Below are 7,445 nucleotides of genomic sequence, written 5' to 3' on the forward strand. Positions count from 1 at the left end.
TACTGATATCATTTGCAGTAAGTTCCTCATAGTTTCCTTGTAGTTTTTGTAATTCTTTTTGAGTTCACTGAGGTCACTGAGCTTTGTTAGAACCATTGTTTTGAACTTAATATCTGATAGTTTTCTTGCCTCTGTTTCATTTACTTCTCTTCGTGGGGATTCCCTCTTTCCCTTCAACTGGGGGATTTTTCTTTGTTTTCTCATTATTTGCGAGACTCTTCTTTGTTGCTTCTGCTTTTTAAATTGACCTGTCTTGATTTCCTGACTTTGTGGAGTGAACTTCTATGGCAGGAGACTGCTTTTTAATTTTTTATTTCTGGATCTGCCTCTGATGATGTCAACTGTTGACCCTGTCTCACCTAGGCAGTCCTTAGGAGACTTCCAGGAATCTACTGTCTGTGTCTGTCTCCTCCTGTTGTTAATCTAGTCACTCTTCCCTCAGCAGTCAGGCTTAGGCACCACAGGATGAGGTAGAGTCCCTCCCATGGGTGGGGTTATTGTGTCCTTTCACACTGCTGCCGCTCTGGGGAAGTAGTCTGCCTGAGCAAGATAGCTGCTGCCATATGGGGGAGGAGTCAGCACCGGGATCCCCCCCAGATACTCCCTCAGTTCTCTCCCCAACACCTCTGTCTCTAGTCTCTCCTCAAGCCTCTCTATAGCACTCTGCCCTCTCCTTTACCAGAGCCCAGAGTAAGTGGCTGCCATTACAAATTTTTGGGTTGGCCCTTTAAACAGCTCTTTGTATCTCCAGCCACCTGTCTCTGGCAGAGAGCAACCCTGCTGCTTTTTGCAGATGGCTGTTGTCTGTGTGGTTTTTGGGCTCTGGTGTTGTAGGCTGGACATTCCCACCTATGGTTTAGACCCTACCCTTGTCAGGGGATCCAACTGGACATTTTAATATCCCTCTGGAATTGCCACCTGTGGGCACCCAGCCTGCTTTCTCGAGCCTGTACCACACTCCTACCAGTTATGTTGTGCTGAAGCCAATTCCTCTGTCTGTTCAAAGTTTTAAGGCTCCTCTCCTGCTATTGTTCTGTTGTTTTCCAGGTGATTTCTCCACAATTTAGTACAATTCCAGTTTGGTCCTGGGAGGATGTCAGTGCGACTTCCAGTCACTCCTCCACCATCTTGAAGTTTTCTTGGAACTGCCTTTTAACCTAGCAATTCCACTATTGGATTATACCCTAAGAATCCTGAAACACAAATTCAAAATAACCTAGGTACCCCAGTGTTCATAGCAGCACAATTTACAATAGCCAAATGCTGGGAGCAACTTAAGTGCCCATCAGTAAATGAGTGGATCAAAAAACTATGGTACATTTACACAATGGAATACTATGCAGCAGAAAGAAAGAGCTACTACCCTTTGCGACAGCATGGAATAACTGGAGAACATTAGGCTAGGTGAAATAAGCCAAGTGGTGAAAGACAAATACCATATGACTTCACCTATAAGTGGAACCTAATCAACAAAACAAACAAGCAAGAAAAATATAACCAGTTGTAGGGGGGCGGTGAAGGCTGACGTCAAAAGCCAGGTTAAGTGCTTGGTAGGGCCACGTTTGTCTGCTTGTATCTGCAAGGCAGAGCAAGCTGGAAACTGGCAACAGCCTGAGCCCGGGGCAGGGGTTGAGAAGGGAGTAGATAACCGCAAGCTTCAGCTGAAGACTACTGCTACCTTTGCAGATGAAAGTTTTATTGTGTAGATAGCCTGGGAAGGGAACAATCTGTGCCCACAGCATTCCCTTAAGTCTGCAAAATTCCCTTGAGTTTTATCTAACCAATCCCTATACTTCACTTGAACATGGGGACTGTGGTCATTGCCATTGTCTCTCCATCAGAGGACAATGCCCCACCTGGTCCCTGCTTTTCTCTAAACTGTCTTGTGTTGTGTTTTTGTGTTGTGTTGTCCTTTCTCAACTTCCCATCGCCCCCACTCAGAGACCACCACTCTGCGTGGGTCATAGCACCGGCAACATTGAAAGAAAAAACAAACCAACAGTAATGAGAGGGTTGGCAGGAGGCGGGTAACAGGGAAAAGAAGGGGATGGGTCAAGTCAAGGAATATGTATGAAGGACCCATGGACAAAGCCAAAGTGGGTTATGATTGAGGGTGGAAGGTGGGGGTGGGTGGGGCAAGGGAAAGTGATGGCTGTAGAATGGAGACAAATGTATTTGAAAAATAAAAAAAAAATAGAAAAAAATAAAAGAATCGTCAAAAGGCATGATGAAGCCATGCATGTCTGTGACAGAGAAAGAGGACACTGGGTGTTGTCAGATACTCTCTAGATTCAGAAAAACTCCTTCCCAAAATTTCACAGAGTGAGAATGTTTTTTAAAAATAAATTCTGACCCTAAAGACTGATTATTTTAGTGAAGAATAAACCTACATGGCCATACAGAAACTCTGTCTCCTTTTTTTATCCTCACTTGAGGACATTTTTTTCCATTGCTTTTAGAGAGAGGAAGGGAGTGAGTGAAGAAGGGGGAAGGGAGAGAAAGGGTGAGAGAGAGAGATAAACACTGATGTGAGAGAAACATTGATCAGCTGCCTCCCATACCTGCTCTGACCAAGGATCAAGCCTGTAACTCCTATGTGCCCTGACTAGAAATCGAACCTGCAGTCTTTTGGTGTAAGGGACAACACTTCAGCTTACTTAGCCACCCAGTTAGGTCTGTTTACTTTTTAATTTATTGTTTGTTATATGCATCTCATAACTCATTATTTTAATTTTAGTTGATTTTACTATTTTTTTAACTTTTATATTAAAATGTTGTTGGCATACAATATTATATTAGCCTCAGGTGTGCAACATAATGATTTGACATTTCTGTACCTTATGATATGATTACCACAATGTCAAGTAACCATTAGTCACTGTGTAAAGTTATCAGAATATATTGGCTATTTTCCCCTTCATCTTATTCAAAGTCTTCTTCCTGCCCTCCCTTCTGGCAATCATGAACTTGTTCTCTGTTTCTCTAAGTCTGTCTTTGTTTTACTTTGTTTGTTTGCTTTTTTAAGATTCCACATATAAGTGAAGTCCTACAGCATTTGCTTTTCTGACTTATTTTTTTCTTAGCATAATACCTTCTAGATCCATCTATGTTGCCACAAATGGCGAGATTTCATTCTTTTCATGGTAATGTTCCATTGTATGTATGTATCACATCTGCTTTATCTATTTGTCTATCAGTGAACACCCACGTTACGAGGTAAACATGGCTTGCTTCCTTACACGACCACATCAAAATTACAACTAAACTATGGAACAACCATTATTTAGAACCATCTGAAATCAAGTTGAATGGAAGTCTGACAACTACAGAAAAAAAGAAACCACATCCATCCAGACTGGTAGGAGGGGCGGAGATGAGAAGATATGGAACAGGATGGTACCATACCCAATTGTGGTAGATAAATATCTGGGAGAGGTATCTCAGGAGAAAGGGGTCCCAGCCCCACAGCAGGTCCCCCAGCCCAGGGTTCCAGTGCCAAGAAGATAAGTCCCCATATTTCTGGCTGTAAAAACCAGTGAGGATTGAGTTGGTGGGAGAAACTGTTAGATTCCTAAGCAGTTCCTCTCAAAGGACCCACACATGGACTTACTCAGACTCACTCCCTATGAGCTCCAGCACTGGGGTAGCAGCATTAAAGTCACCAGTGTCATATGGGGAGGAACTGAAGTGTCTGCCATCCAGGCAAGAGCTGGGGCACAGTTTTCTCCCAGACAGAATAGTAGGCGGAGGCCATTGTCCATTTTCTGAACCCTCCCACCACAGAGCCACAGAGCCAGCAGGCAGGTGACATATCTGAGACTCCATCAACCTGGCTCTCACTTCTTCCTCTCCCTTCCCTGAGGCTCCACCTCACCCAACAAATGGGCCCAGCCAAGCTGTTAACAATGGTTTTTCCATATGAATGGCTTGCCTTGGCTCTTGCTGCACATCACCTAAATCCTCTCAAACAAGCAATAGCCTGCCTCAGTGAGCCCTCAGGCCCCATACCTCTTGCTAACTGGCCCCAGACCCAGCACTAGCAGCAGCCAGCCAAGTTTCAAAGCTTGGCTTCACCTGGAAGTCTCCAGCAACAGTACAAACAGCAGCCATCTGCAGATAACTTTGTAGTTTATGCTGGGTTACCCAGGACAGAATGCAGGTGGTAGTTGAGCTTGGTCAGCACCACCCAGGAAATCCCAGGACCAGTGCACCAAGTGAACAGCTACAGACCACACTAGAGCACCACTACCCTACCCCTGCACAGCTGATACTCCACAGAGAGCAGAGGTTGGTGGTCAGAGGTCACAGCCAGTTCTTGCAGCTGACAGGCCTAGGTAAAGCCCTCCTGTTGACCTGCCAACCACAATCAAGGATCAATAAGAAGAGGGGAGCACTCAGTCCACATGGAGGGTACATCTCAAGTACCCAGCTTGGGTGATAGGGGAGGCTGTGCCACTGGACCCCACAGGACACTTACTACCTTAGGTCATGCTACCAAGACAGGGAATCATAGCAGCTCTACCTAGTACATAGAAACAAACACAGGGGGGCTGCCAATTGAGGAGACAAAGAAATATGACCCAAGTGAAAGAACAGATCAAAACTCTAGAAAAAGAACTAAACAAAATGGAGATAAGCAACTCTCAGATGCAGAGTTCAAAACACTGGTTATAATGCTATTCAAGCAACTCAACAATATAAAAAAGATTCAGTGAGAGTCAAGGATACACTAATTGAAATAAAGAACAATTTACAAGTAATAAACAGTAGAGTCGATGAAGCTGAGAATCAAATTGGTGATTTGGAACATAAGGAAGCAGAAAACAACCAATCAGAAAAACAAGAAAATAAAAGAATTAAAGAAAAATGAGGATAGTATAAGCAGCCTCTGGAACAGCTTCAAGATTCCAACATTCACATTGTAGGGTTACAAGGAGGAGAAGAGAAAGAGCAAGAAATTGGAAATCTATTTTTTAAAAAAAGGGAAAAGAACTTCTTTAATTTGGTGAAGAAAGGGACATGCAAGTCCAGGAAGCACAGAGTCTCCCATACATGATAGATGCAAAGAGGCCTACACCAAAGCACATCATAATTAAAATGCCAGAGGTTAAAAGAGAGAATCTTAAAAGCAGCAAAAGAAATGCAGTTAGTTACATACAGGAGAGTTCCCATAAGGCTGTCAGCTGATTTCTCCAAAGAAACACTGGAGCGTAGAAGGTATTGCCAAGAAATATTCAAAATCAAGAAAAGCAAGGACCTAGCCAAGACTGCTCTACCCAGAAAACCTATAATTTAGAAACGAAGGGCAGATAAGGAGCTTCCCAGACAAGATAAAACTAAAGGAGTTCACCATCACCAAACCATTATTATATGAAATGCTAAAGGGACTTATTTAAGAAAAAGAAGATCACAGCTATGAACAATAAAATGGCAGTAAATACACATCTATCAACAACTGAATCTAAACAACACAATAAGCAAATAAGAAAAACAGAGACAGAATCCGGGCTACAGGGAGCATTATGATGGTTCCAGAAAAGAGGGGGGTTTGGGGAAATGGATAAAGAGGTGAAGGGATTAAGAAGTACAAACTGGTAGTTACAGAATAGCCATGGGAATGTAAAGTACAGTATAGGAAATGGAGTAGCAAAAGAACTTATACTCATGACCCATGGACAAGAACAAAATGTGGGGATTGCCTGAGGGAATGACAGTTCTGAATGGAGAGGGGCAAAGAGGGAAAAATTGGGACAAGTGTAATAGCATAATCAATAAAATATAATTTAAATAAATAAAACTACCTATGTAGTTTCTAAAACATGATTATTGTAAATAATGCTTCATTGAACATAAAAGTACATCTCTTTATAAATTATTTTTTTCTTTGTTTTTAAAAATTAATTAATTTATTTTTTCAAATACATTTGTCTCTGCCAACCTCCCACCACTTTCCCTTGCCCCCGTCCTCCCTCCCTCCCTCAACTCTTCCCCTTTAGTTTTGTCCATGAGTCCTTGCTATATGTTCCTTGACTTTCCCCTTCCTATCCTTTTCTGCCGCCCACCCCCTCTCCTTCCCTCTTGTCTCTGTTGATTTCTTTTCCTTTCAGTGTTGCTGCTCTTATTTTCCTTACATCTTTGTATTGTTGGTTAGGTTCTGCTGTAGGTGAGATCATATGGTATTTGTCTTTCGCCCCCTGGCTTATTTAGCTTAGCATAATGCTCTCCAGTTCCATCCACGCTGTCGCGAAATTTAGTAGTTCTTTTTTTCTTTCTACTGTGTAGTATTCCATTGTGTAAATGTACCATAATTTTTTTGATCCAGTCATCTACTGATGGGCATTTAGGTTGCTTCCAGCACTTGGCTATAGTAAATTGTGCTGCTATGAACATTGGGGTGCATAGGTTCTTTTGAATTGGCGTTTTGGGATTCTTAGGGTATAGTCCCAGCAGGGGAATCACTGGATCAAAAGGCAGTTCCATCAGCTTTTTGAGGAAATTCCACACTGCTTTCCACAGTGGCTGCACCAGTCTGCATTCCCACCAACAGTGTACTAGGGTTCCCTTTTCTCCACAGCCTTGCCAGCACCTGTTGTTTGTTGACCTGTTTATGATGGCCATTCTGATCGGTGTGAGGTGGGAGGTACCTCATGGTGGTTTTGATCTGCATTTCTCTGATGGCTAGTGATGCTGAGCATCCTTTCAAGTGTCTCTGGGCCCTCTGTATCTCCTCCTTGGAAAAGTATCTGCCCAGGTCTTTTGCCCATTTTTTGATTGGATCATTTGTCTTCTTGGAGTGGAGTCGAGTGAGTTCTTTATATATATTTTGGAGATCAAACCTCTATCTGATGTATCATTAACAAATAGATTTTCCCATAGAGTTGGCTACCTTTTCATTTTGCTGATGTTTTCTTTAGCTGTGCAGAAGCTTCTTATTTTGATGAGGTCCCACTTGTTTATTCTTTCCTTTATGTCCCTTGCTTCAGGAGACATATCAGTGAAAAACTTGCTCCGTGGGATATCTGAGAGTTTCCTGCCAATGTTCTCCTCTAGGACCTTTATGGTGTTGCGACTTATATTTAAGTCTTTTATCCATCTTGAGTTTATTTTTGTGCATGGTGTCAACTGATGATCCAATTTCAATTTTTTGCATGTAGCCGTCCAGCTCTCCCAACACCATTTGTTGAGGAGGCTGTTATTGCTCCATTTTAGGCTTCTGCCCCCTTTGTCAAGTATTAGATGCCCATATAGACCTGGGCTTATTTCTGGGCTTTCTATTCTGTTCCACTGGTCTACGGGTCTGTTCTTGTGCCAGTACCATATTGTTTTGAGTATGGTGGTTTTGTAGTAGAGTTTGATGTCCAGTATTGTGATCCCTCCTACTTTGTGTTTCTTTCTCAAAATTGTTGCAGCTATTCGGGGTCGTTTATGGTTCCATATAAATTTTT

This window comes from Pteronotus mesoamericanus, unplaced genomic scaffold, assembly GCF_021234165.1.
Source record: "Pteronotus mesoamericanus isolate MK-2021 breed Mesoamerican mustached bat unplaced genomic scaffold, CSHL_Meso_final scaffold_125, whole genome shotgun sequence".
Lineage (NCBI taxonomy): Eukaryota > Metazoa > Chordata > Mammalia > Chiroptera > Mormoopidae > Pteronotus > Pteronotus mesoamericanus.